Source organism: Pseudophryne corroboree, chromosome 4 (assembly GCF_028390025.1).
Source record: "Pseudophryne corroboree isolate aPseCor3 chromosome 4, aPseCor3.hap2, whole genome shotgun sequence".
NCBI classification, from domain to species: domain Eukaryota; kingdom Metazoa; phylum Chordata; class Amphibia; order Anura; family Myobatrachidae; genus Pseudophryne; species Pseudophryne corroboree.
In genome coordinates, this window is record NC_086447.1 from 638,595,408 (window position 1) to 638,609,066 (window position 13,659).

The following is a 13,659-nucleotide window of genomic DNA, read 5'->3' on the forward strand; positions in this document are numbered from 1 at the left end:
GACAAAGCCGCCAATTCTGACACACCCCTGGCCGAAGCCAAGGCCAATAACATGACCACTTTCCACGTGAGATATTTGAGATCCACGGTTTTAAGTGGTTCAAACCAATGTGATTTTAGGAAACTAAACACCACATTGAGATCCCAAGGTGCCACAGGAGGCACAAAAGGGGGCTGAATATGAAGCACTCCCTTTACAAAAGTCCGAACTTCAGGCAGTGAAGCCAGTTCTTTCTGGAAGAAAATCGACAGAGCCGAAATCTGGACCTTAATGGAACCCAATTTTAGGCCCATAGTCACTCCTGACTGTAGGAAGTGCAGAAAACGACCCAGCTGAAATTCCTCTGTAGGGGCCTTCCTGGCCTCACACCACGCAACATATTTTCGCCAAATTCGGTGATAATGGTTTGCGGTTACTTCTTTCCTGGCTTTTATCAGCGTAGGAATGACTTCCTCCGGAATGACCTTTTCCTTTAGGATCCGGAATTCAACCGCCATGCCGTCAAACGCAGCCGCGGTAAGTCTTGGAACAGACAGGGCCCCTGCTGTAGCAGATCCTGTCTGAGCGGTAGAGGCCATGGGTCCTCTGATAACATTTCTTGAAGTTCCGGGTACCAAGCTCTTCTTGGCCAATCCGGAACCACGAGTATCGTTCTTACTCCTCGCCTTCTTATTATTCTCAGTACCTTTGGTATGAGGGGCAGAGGAGGGAACACATAGACCGACAGGTATACCCACGGTGTCACTAGAGCGTCCACAGCTATCGCCTGAGGGTCCCTTGACCTGGCGCAATATCTCTTTAGCTTCTTGTTGAGGCGGGACGCCATCATGTCCACCTGTGGCCTTTCCCAGCGGTTTACCAACAGTAGGAAGACTTCTGGATGAAGTCCCCACTCTCCCGGTTGTAGGTCGTGTCTGCTGAGGAAGTCTGCTTCCCAGTTGTCCTCTCCCGGAATGAACACTGCTGACAGTGCTAATACGTGATTTTCCGCCCATCGGAGAATCCTTGTGGCTTCTGCCATGGCCACCCTGCTTCTTGTGCCGCCCTGTCGGTTTACATGGGCGACTGCCGTGATGTTGTCTGATTGGATCAGAACCGGCTGGTTTTGAAGCATGGGCCTTGCCTGACTTAGGGCATTGTAAATGGCCCTCAGTTCCAGAATGTTTATGTGTAGGGACGACTCCTGACTTGACCAAAGTCCCTGGAAATTTTTTCCCTGTGTGACTGCGCCCCAGCCCCGAAGGCTGGCATCCGTGGTCACCAGGACCCAGTCCTGTATGCCGAATCTGCGGCCCACTAGAAAATGAGCACTCTGCAGCCACCACAGTAGAGACACCCTGGTCCTTGGAGACAGGGTTATCAGTTGATGCATCTGAAGATGCGATCCCGACCACTTGTCCAAGAGGTCCCACTGGAAGGTCCTTGCATGGAACCTGCCGAATGGAATTGCTTCGTACGAAGCCACCATTTTTCCCAGGACTCGTGTGCAGTGATGCACCGATACCCGTTTTGGTTTTAGGAGGTCTCTGACTAGAGATGACAGCTCCTTGGCTTTCTCCTGCGGGAGAAACACTTTTTTCTGTTCTGTGTCCAGAATCATCCCCAGGAACAGTAAGCGTGTGGAAGGAACCAGTTGTGACTTTGGAATGTTTAGAATCCAGCCATGCTGTTGTAGCACTTCCCGAGATAGTGCTACTCTGACCAGTAACTGCTCCCTGGACCTCGCCTTTATTAGGAGATCGTCCAAGTACGGGATAATTAAAACTCCCTTTTTTCGAAGGAGTATCATCATTTCTGCCATTACCTTGGAAAACACCCTCGGTGCTGTGGACAGTCCAAACGGTAGTGTCTGGAATTGGTAATGGCAATCCTGTACCACAAATCTGAGGTACTCCTGGTGAGGAAGGTAAATTGGGACATGCAGCTAAGCATCCTTGATGTCCAGGGATACCATGTAATCCCCCTCGTCCAGGCTTGCAATAACCGCCCTGAGCGATTCCATCTTGAACTTGAATTTTTTTATGTATGTGTTCAAGGATTTCAAATTTAAAATGGGTCTCACCGAACCGTCCGGTTTCGGTACCACAAACAGTGTGGAATAGTAACCCCGTCCTTGTTGAAGTAGGGGTACTTTGACTATCACCTGCTGGGAATACAGCTTGTGAATTGCCTCTAGTACAGCCTCCCTGCCCGAGGGAGTTGTCGGTAAGGCCGATTTGAGGAAACGGCGGGGGGGAGGCGCCTCCAATTCCAGCTTGTACCCCTGAGATACTACTTGAAGGATCCAGGGATCCACCCGTGACCGAACCCACTGATCGCTGAAATTTTTGAGGCGGCCCCCCACCGTACCTGTCTCCGCCTGTGGAGCCCCACCGTCATGCGGCGGATTTGGAAGAAGCGGGGGAGGACTTTTGTTCCTGGGAACCTGCTGCGTGGTGCAGCTTTTTCCCCCTTCCTCTGCCTCTAGACAGAAAGGACCCGCCTTTTCCCCGCCTGTTTTTCTGGGGTCGAAAGGACTGTACCTGATAGTACGGCGCTTTCTTAGGCTGTGAGGGGACATGGGGTAAAAATGCTGACTTCCCAGCTGTTGCCGAATAACTCCTCACCCTTATAAGGCAAAACTTTCATGTGCCTTTTAGAATCTGCATCCCCTGTCCACTGCCGAGTCCATAAGCCTCTCCTAGCAGAAATGGACAATGCACTTATTCTAGATGCCAGCCGGCAGATCTCCCTCTGTGCATCTCTCATGTACAAGACTGAGTCTTTTATATGCTCTACGGTTAGCAATATAGTGTCCCTGTCCAGGGTGTCAATATTTTCTGACAGGGAATCTGACCAAGCAGCAGCAGCACTGCACATCCACGCTGAAGCAATAGCTGGTCTCAGTATAACACCAGTGTGTGTATATATAGACTTTAGGATTGCCTCCTGCTTTCTATCAGCAGGTTCCTTTAGGGCGGCCGTATCCGGAGACGGTAGTGCCACCTTTTTAGACAAACGTGTGAGCGCTTTATCCACCCTAGGGGGAGTTTCCCAAAGTGACCTATCCACTGGCGAGAAAGGGAACGCCATTAGTAATTTTTTTGAAATCACCAATTTCTTATCAGGGAAAGCCCACGCTTCTTCACACACTTCATTTAATTCTTCAGATGGGGGAAAAACTATTGGTAGTTTTTTCTCCCCAAACATAATACCCTTCTTTGAGGTACCTGGGTTTATATCTGCCAGCACACACCAGAGCGCTATATAATGCAGGGACAAACTGAATTATGTCCCCTATAGCTGCTTTAATATTTACTGCGCCTCAAATCTGTGCCCCCCCTCTCTTTTTTACCCTTTTCTGTAGTGTAGACTGCAGGGGAGAGTCAGGGAGCTTCCTTCCAGCGGAACTGTGAAGGAGAAATGGCGCCAGTGTGCTGAGGGAGATGGCTCCGCCCCTTTTTCGGCTGACTTTTCTCCCGCTTTTTTCTGTATTCTGGCAGGGGTAATTACCACATATATAGCCTCTGGGGCTATATATTGTGGTTATTTTGCCAGCCAAGGTGATATTATTGCTGCTCAGGGCGCCCCCCCCCCCCCCCAGCGCCCTGCACCCTCAGTGACCGGAGTGTGAAGTGTGTATGAGGAGCAATGGCGCACAGCTGCAGTGCTGTGCGCTACCTTGGTGAAGACTGAAGTCTTCTGCCGCCGATTTTCCGGACCATCTTCTTACTTCTGGCTCTGTAAGGGGGACGGCGGCGCGGCTCCGGGAACGAACACCAAGGACGGGTCCTGCGGTCGATCCCTCTGGAGCTAATGGTGTCCAGTAGCCTAAGAAGCCCAAGCTAGCTGCAAGCAGGTAGGTTCGCTTCTTCTCGCCTTAGTCCCTCGTTGCAGTGAGCCTGTTGCCAGCAGGTCTCACTGTTAAATAAAAAAACCTAATATATACTTTCTTTCTAGGAGCTCAGGAGAGCCCCTAGTGTGCATCCAGCTCGGCCGGGCACAGAAATCTAACTGAGGTCTGGAGGAGGGGCATAGAGGGAGGAGCCAGTGCACACCAGGTAGTACCAAATCTTTCTTTTAGTGTGCCCAGTCTCCTGCGGAGCCCGTCTATTCCCCATGGTCCTTACGGAGTCCCCAGCATCCACTAGGACGTCAGAGAAAATATATTTCTATTGGTGCATCACTCTGACTACTAGTACTGCGACTGCTGTACACTACTGCTATATATCCTCTGTGTGTGATCGAAAGCAAAAAATATATTCTAATGGTGCATCACTCAGTGACGACTACTTGTACTGCCGTACACTACTGCTATATATCTGTGTGTGTTCCAAAGTAAAAAATATATTTCTGTTTGTGCATCACTCAGTGAAAACTAGTACTGCAGCTGCCATACACTACTGCTATATATGTGTGTGTGATCCAAAGCAAAAAATATAATTCTATTGGTGTGCCACACTGACTACTAGTAATGCGGCTGCCGTACACTACTGCTATATATCTGTGTATTATCCAAAGTAAAAACTATATTTGTATTGGTGCGTCACTCGGTGGCGACTACAAATACTGCTGTACTACTAGTACTGCGGCTGCCGTACACTACTGCTATATATGTGTATGTGATCCAAAGCAAAAAATATATTTCTATTGGTGCATCACTCTGACTACTATTACTGCGGCTGCCGTACACTACTGCTATATATCCTCTGTGTGTGATCTAAAGCAAAAAATATATTCTACTGGTGCATCACTCAGTGATGACTACAAGTACTGCCGTACACTACTGCTACATATTTATGTGTGATCCGGAGAAAAAATATATTTCTATAGGTGCGTCACTCAGTAATGACTACTAGTACTGCCATATATTATGCCATACACTACTACTATATATCATCTGTGTGCAAAAAATATATTTGTATTGGTGCGTCACTCAGTGGCAACTACTAGTACTGCTGTACACTACTGCTATATATCTGTGTGTGATCCAGAGCAAAAATATATTTCTAAAGGTGCGTCACTCAGTGATGACTAATAGTACTGCCATATATTACTGCTATATATCCTCTGTGTGTGATCTAAAGCAAAAAATATATTCTATTGGTGCATCACTCAGTGATGACTACAAGTACTGCCGTACACTACTGCTATATATCTGTGTGTGATCCAGAGCAAAAATAAATTTCTAAAGGTGCGTCACTCAGTAATGACTACTAGCACTGCCATATATTACTGCTATATATCTGTGTGTGATCCAAAGCAAACAATGTATTTCTATTGGTGCATCACTTAGTGAGGAATAAGTGATTATTTATTTATTACCAGTTATTTATATAGCACACACATATTCCGCAGCACTTTACAGAGAATATTTTGCTCATTCACATCAGTACCTGCCCCAGTGGAGCTTACAATCTATATTCCCTATCACATGCACACACATTCACACTAGGGTTAATTTTGTTGGGAGCCAATTAACCTACCAGTATATTTTTGGATTGTGGGAGGAAACCCACGCAAGTACGGGGAGAATATACAAACTCCACACACTTCGGACCATGGTGGGAATCGAACCCATGACCTCAGTGTTGTGAGGCAGTAATGCTAACCATTACGCCATCCGTACTGCCAAGTGATGCACCAATATGGCTGCCGTACACTACTGCTATATATCTGTGAGTGATCCAAGGCAAAAAATATATTTCTATTGGTGCATCACTTAGTGACGACTACTAGTACTGCGTACACTACTGTTACATATGTGTATGTGTTCCAAAGCAAAAAAATATATTTCTATTGGTGTGTCACTCAGTGATTACTAGCACTATGGCTGCCGTACACTACTGCTATATATCTGTGTGTGATCCAAAGCAAAAAATATATTTGTATTGGTGCGTCATTCAGTGACTACTAGTACTGTGGCTGCCGTACACTACTGCTATATATGTGTGTGTGTGATCCAAAGCAAAAAATATATTTCTATTGGTGCATCACTCTGACTATTATTACTGTGGCTGCCATACCCTACTGCTATATATCCTCTGTGTGTGATCCAAAGCAAAAAATATATTTGTATTGGTGTGTCACTCAGTGGCAACTACTAGTACTGCTGTGCACTACTGCTATATATCTGTGTGTGATCCAGAACAAAAATATATATTTCTAAAGGTGCGTCACTCAGTGATGACTACTAGTACTGCCATATATTACTGCTATATATCTGTGTGTGATCCAAAGCAAAAAATGTATTTATATTGGTGCATCACTTAGTGAGGACTAAGTGATGCACCAATATGGCTGCCGTACACTACTGCTATATATCTGTGTGTGATCAAAGGCAAAAAATATATTTCTATAGGTGCATCAGTCAGTGATGACTATTAGTACTGCCGTATACTACTGCTATATATCTGTGTGTGTTACAAAGCAAAAAATATATTTCTACTGGTGTGTCACTCAGTGATTATTAGTACTGCGGCTGCCAAACACTACTGCCATATATCTGTGTGTGATCCAAAGCAAAAAATATCTTTGTATAGGTGCATCACTCAATGATGACTACTTTACTGCCATATATTACTGCTATATATCTGTGTGTGATCCGAAGCAAAAAAAATATTTCTATTGGTGCATCACTTAGTGAGGACTAAGTGATGCACCAATATGGCTGCCGTACACTACTGCTATGTATCTGTGAGTGATCCAAGGCAAAAAATATATTTCTATTGGTGCATCACTCAGTGACTACTAGTACTGCAGCTACCATATTCTACTGCTATATATCCTGTGATCCAAAGCAAAAATATTTTTCTATTGGTGCATTACTCAGTGACGACTACTAGTACTGCTGTACACTACTGCTATATGTCTGTGTGTGTTATAAAGCAAAAAATATATTTCTATTTGTGTGCCACTTAGTAACTACTAGTATTGCAGCTGCCGTATACAATTGCTATATATCCTCTGTGTGTGTGATCCAAAGCAAAAAATGTATTTCTTTTGGTGCATCACTTAGCGAGGACTAAGCGATGCACCAATACACCTACAATACACTGCTGCTATATATCTGTGTGTGATCCAAGGCAAAAAATATATTTCTAATGGTGCATCACTCAGTGACGACTACTAGTACAGCTGTACACTACTGAAATATAATTACTACTTTCCTTTTCTATATCCTTCTCTGAAAGTATGTCCACCTCCTCAGGCACAGTTTCCTAGACTGAGTCTGGTAGGGGGGGCATAGAGTGAGGAGCCAGTACACTTAATCACATTTCTATAGTGCCCATGGCTCCTAGTGGACCCATCTATGGCCCTCATTCCGAGTTGTTCGCTCGCAAGCTGCTTTTAGCAGCATTGCACACGCTAAGCCGCCGCCTACTGGGAGTGAATCTTAGCTTAGCAAAATTGCAAACGAAAGATTCTCAAAATTGCGAATAGAAATTTCTTTGCAGTTTCTGAGTAGCTCGGGACTTACTCTGCCACTGCGATCAGTTCAGTCAGTTTCGTTCCTGGTTTGACGTCACAAACACACCCAGCGTTCACCCAGGCACTCCCCCGTTTCTCCAGCCACTCCCGCGTTTTTCCCAGAAACGGCAGCGTTTTTTCACACACTCCCATAAAACGGCCAGTTTCCGCCCAGAAACACCCCCTTCCTGTCAATCACATTACGATCACCAGAACGAAGAAAAAACCTCGTAATGCCGTGAGTAAAATACCAATCTTCTTAGCAAATTTACTTGGCGCAGTCGCAGTGCGAACATTGCGCATGCGCAATTAGCGGAAAATCGCTGCGATGCGAAGAAAATTACAGAGCGAACTCGGAATGACCACCTATACACATTGGTACTAAATGTATTCCCAGTATCACCTAGGGACTACGAGAAAAGGATTTACCGGTAGGTAATTAAAATCCTATTTTCTATTGGTGTATCACTCTACTAGTAATGCAGTTACAATACTACAAGTACTGCGGCTGCCGTGACTACTGCTATATATCTTCTGTGTGTAATCCAGAGCAAAAAATATATTTCTATTGGTGAGTCACTCAGTGACAACTACTAGTACTGCCGCACACTACTGCTATATATCTGTGTGTGATCCAATGCAAAAAATATATTTCTATTGGTGCATCAATCAGTGACTACTAGTACTGTGGCTGCCATACACTACTGTTATATATCTGTGTGTGATCCAAAGCAAAAAATATATTTCTATTGGTGCATCACTCAGTGACAACAACTAGTACTGCCATACACTACTGCTATATATCTGTTTGTGATCCAAAGCAAAAAATATATTTCTATAGGTGCGTCACTCTGACTCCTAGTACTGTGGCTGCCGTACACAACTGCTATATATCTGTGTGTGATCTAAAGCAAAAAATATATTTCTATTGGTGCTTCACTCTGACTACTAGTACTGCGGCTGCTGTACACTACTGCTACATATCCTCTGTGTGTGATCCAAAGCAAAAAATAGATTTTCTTGTTGCATCACTCAGTGACGACTACTAGTACTGCTGTACACTACTGCTATATATATCTGTGTTTGATCCAAAGCAAAAATATATTTCTATAGGTGTGTTACTCAGTGATTACTATTAGTATTGCCATATATTACTGCTATATATCTGTGTGTGATCCAAAGCAAAAAATGTATTTCTATTGGTGCATCACTTAGTGAGGACTAAGTGATGCACCAATATGGCTGCCGTACTCTACTGCTATATATCTGTGTGTGACCAAGGGAAAAAATATATTTCTAGTGGTGCATCACTCAGTGACGACTACTAGTACTGCTGTACACTACTGCTATATATCTGTGTGTTTTCCAAACCAAAAAATATATTTCTATTGGTTTATCACTCAGTGACTACTAGTACTGTGGCTGCCATCCACTACTGCTATATATCTGTGTGTGATACAAAGCAAAAAATATATTTCTATTGGTGCGTCACTCAGTGACGAATACTAGTACTGCTATATATATATATGTGTGTGTGTGATCCAAAGCAAAAAATATATTTCTATTGGTGCATCACTCTGACTACTAGTACTGCGACTGCTGTACACTACTGCTATATATCCTCTGTGTGTGATCGAAAGCAAAAAATATATTCTAATGGTGCATCACTCAGTGACGACTACTTGTACTGCCGTACACTACTGCTATATATCTGTGTGTGTTCCAAAGTAAAAAATATATTTCTATTTGTGCATCACTCAGTGACTACTAGTACTGCAGCTGCCATACACTACTGCTATATATGTGTGTGTGGTCCAAAGCAAAAAATATAATTCTATTGGTGTGCCACACTGACTACTAGTAATGCGGCTGCCGTACACTACTGCTATATATCTGTGTATTATCCAAAGCAAAAACTATATTTGTATTGGTGCGTCACTCGGTGGCGACTACTAGTACTGCTGTACTACTAGTACTGCGGCTGCCGTACACTACTGCTATCTATGTGTATGTGATCCAAAGCAAAAAATATATTTCTATTGGTGCATCACTCTGACTACTATTACTGCGGCTGCCGTACACTACTGCTATATATCCTCTGTGTGTGATCTAAAGCAAAAAATATATTCTACTGGTGCATCACTCAGTGATGACTACAAGTACTGCCGTACACTACTGCTACATATTTGAGCGTGATCCAGAGAAAAAATATATTTCTATAGGTGCGTCACTCAGTAATGACTACTAGTACTGCCATATATTATGCCATACACTACTACTATATATCATCTGTGTGCAAAAAATATATTTGTATTGGTGCGTCACTCAGTGGCAACTACTAGTACTGCTGTACACTACTGCTATATATCTGTGTGTGATCCAGAGCAAAAATATATTTCTAAAGGTGCGTCACTCAGTGATGACTACTAGTACTGCCATATATTACTGCTATATATCCTCTGTGTGTGATCTAAAGCAAAAAATATATTCTATTGGTGCATCACTCAGTGATGACTACAAGTACTGCCGTACACTACTGCTATATATCTGTGTGTGATCCAGAGCAAAAATAAATTTCTCTAGGTGCGTCACTCAGTAATGACTACTAGCACTGCCATATATTACTGCTATATATCTGTGTGTGATCCAAAGCAAACAATGTATTTCTATTGGTGCATCACTTAGTGAGGAATAAGTGATTATTTATTTATTATTTATTTATTACCAGTTATTTATATAGCACACACATATTCCGCAGCACTTTACAGAGAATATTTTGCTCATTCACATCAGTACCTGCCCCAGTGGAGCTTACAATCTATATTCCCTATCACATGCACACACATTCACACTAGGGTTAATTTTGTTGGGAGCCAATTAACCTACCAGTATATTTTTGGATTGTGGGAGGAAACCCACGCAAGTACGGGGAGAATATACAAACTCCACACACTTCGGGCCATGGTGGGAATCGAACCCATGACCTCAGTGTTGTGAGGCAGTAATGCTAACCATTACACCATCCGTACTGCCAAGTGATGCACCAATATGGCTGCCGTGCACTACTGCTATATATCTGTGAGTGATCCAAGGCAAAAAATATATTTCTATTGGTACATCACTTAGTGACGACTACTAGTACTGCCGTACACTACTGTTACATATGTGTATGTGTTCCAAAGCAAAAAAATATATTTCTATTGGTGTGTCACTCAGTGATTACTAGCACTATGGCTGCCGTACACTACTGCTATATATCTGTGTGTGATCCAAAGCAAAAAATATATTTGTATTGGTGCGTCATTCAGTGACTACTAGTACTGTGGCTGCCGTACACTACTGCTATATATGTGTGTGTGTGATCCAAAGCAAAAAATATATTTCTATTGGTGCATCACTCTGACTATTATTACTGTGGCTGCCATACCCTACTGCTATATATCCTCTGTGTGTGATCCAAAGCAAAAAATATATTTGTATTGGTGTGTCACTCAGTGGCAACTACTAGTACTGCTGTGCACTACTGCTATATATCTGTGTGTGATCCAGAACAAAAATATATATTTCTAAAGGTGCGTCACTCAGTGATGACTACTAGTACTGCCATATATTACTGTTATATATCTGTGTGTGATCCAAAGTAAAAAATGTATTTATATTGGTGCATCACTTAGTGAGGAGTAAGTAATGCACCAATATGGCTGCCGTACACTACTGCTATATATCTGTGTGTGATCATAGGCAAAAAATATATTTCTATAGGTGCATCAGTCAGTGACGACTATTAGTACTGCCGTATACTACTGCTATATATCTGTGTGTGTTACAAAGCAAAAAATATATTTCTACTGGTGTGTCACTCAGTGATTATTAGTACTGCGGCTGCCAAACACTACTGCCATATATCTGTGTGTGATCCAAAGCAAAAAATATCTTTGTATAGGTGCATCACTCAATGATGACTACTTTACTGCCATATATTAATGCTATATATCTGTGTGTGATCCGAAGCAAAAAAATTATTTCTATTGGTGCATCACTTAGTGAGGACTAAGTGATGCACCAATATGGCTGCCGTACACTACTGCTATGTATCTGTGAGTGATCCAAGGCAAAAAATATATTTCTATTGGTGCATCACTCAGTGACTACTAGTACTGCAGCTACCATATTCTACTGCTATATATCCTGTGTGATCCAAAGCAAAAAATATTTTTCTATTGGTGCATTACTCAGTGACGACTACTAGTACTGCTGTACACTACTGCTATATATCTGTGTGTGTTATAAAGCAAAAAATATATTTCTATTTGTGTGCCACTTAGTAACTACTAGCATTGCAGCTGCCGTATACAATTGCTATATATCCTCTGTGTGTGTGATCCAAAGCAAAAAATGTATTTCTTTTGGTGCATCACTTAGCGAGGACTAAGCGATGCACCAATACACCTACAATACACTGCTGCTATATATCTGTGTGTGATCCAAGGCAAAAAATATATTTCTAATGGTGCATCACTTAGTGACGACTACTAGTACAGCTGTACACTACTGAAATATAATTACTACTTTCCTTTTCTATATCCTTCTCTGAAAGTATGTCCACCTCCTCAGGCACAGTTTCCTAGACTGAGTCTGGTAGGGGGGGCATAGAGTGAGGAGCCAGTACACTTAATCACATTTCTATAGTGCCCATGGCTCCTAGTGGACCCATCTATGGCCTTCATTCCGAGTTGTTCGCTCGCATGCTGCTTTTAGCAGCATTGCACACGCTAAGCCGCCGCCTACTGGGAGTGAATCTTAGCTTAGCAAAATTGCAAACGAAAGATTCTCAAAATTGCGAATAGAAATTTATTTGCAGTTTCTGAGTAGCTCGGGACTTTCTCTGCCACTGCGATCAGTTCAGTCAGTTTCGTTCCTGGTTTGACGTCACAAACACACCCAGCGTTCACCCAGGCACTCCCCCGTTTCTCCAGCCACTCCCGCGTTTTTCCCAGAAACGGCAGCGTTTTTTCACACACTCCCATAAAACGGCCAGTTTCCGCCCAGAAACACCCCCTTCCTGTCAATCACATTACGATCACCAGAACGAAGAAAAAAACCTCGTAATGCCGTGAGTAAAATACCAAACTTCTTAGCAAATTTACTTGGCGCAGTCGCAGTGCGAACATTGCGCATGCGCAATTAGCGGAAAATCGCTGCGATGCGAAGAAAATTACAGAGCGAACTCGGAATGACCACCTATACACATTGGTACTAAATGTATTCCCAGTATCACCTAGGGACTACGAGAAAAGGATTTACCGGTAGGTAATTAAAATCCTATTTTCTATTGGTGTATCACTCTACTAGTAATGCAGTTACAATACTACAAGTACTGCGGCTGCCGTGACTACTGCTATATATCTTCTGTGTGTAATCCAGAGCAAAAAATATATTTCTATTGGTGAGTCACTCAGTGACAACTACTAGTACTGCCGCACACTACTGCTATATATCTGTGTGTGATCCAATGCAAAAAATATATTTCTATTGGTGCATCAATCAGTGACTACTAGTACTGTGGCTGCCATACACTACTGTTATATATCTGTGTGTGATCCAAAGCAAAAAATATATTTCTATTGGTGCATCACTCAGTGACAACAACTAGTACTGCCATACACTACTGCTATATATCTGTTTGTGATCCAAAGCAAAAAATATATTTCTATAGGTGCGTCACTCTGACTCCTAGTACTGTGGCTGCCGTACACAACTGCTATATATCTGTGTGTGATCTAAAGCAAAAAATATATTTCTATTGGTGCTTCACTCTGACTACTAGTACTGCGGCTGCTGTACACTACTGCTACATATCCTCTGTGTGTGATCCAAAGCAAAAAATAAATTTTCTTGTTGCATCACTCAGTGACGACTACTAGTACTGCTGTACACTACTGCTATATATATCTGTGTTTGATCCAAAGCAAAAATATATTTCTATAGGTGTGTTACTCAGTGATTACTATTAGTATTGCCATATATTACTGCTATATATCTGTGTGTGATCCAAAGCAAAAAATGTATTTCTATTGGTGCATCACTTAGTGAGGACTAAGTGATGCACCAATATGGCTGCCATACTCTACTGCTATATATCTGTGTGTGACCAAGGGAAAAAATATATTTCTAGTGGTGCATCACTCAGTGACGACTACTAGTACTGCT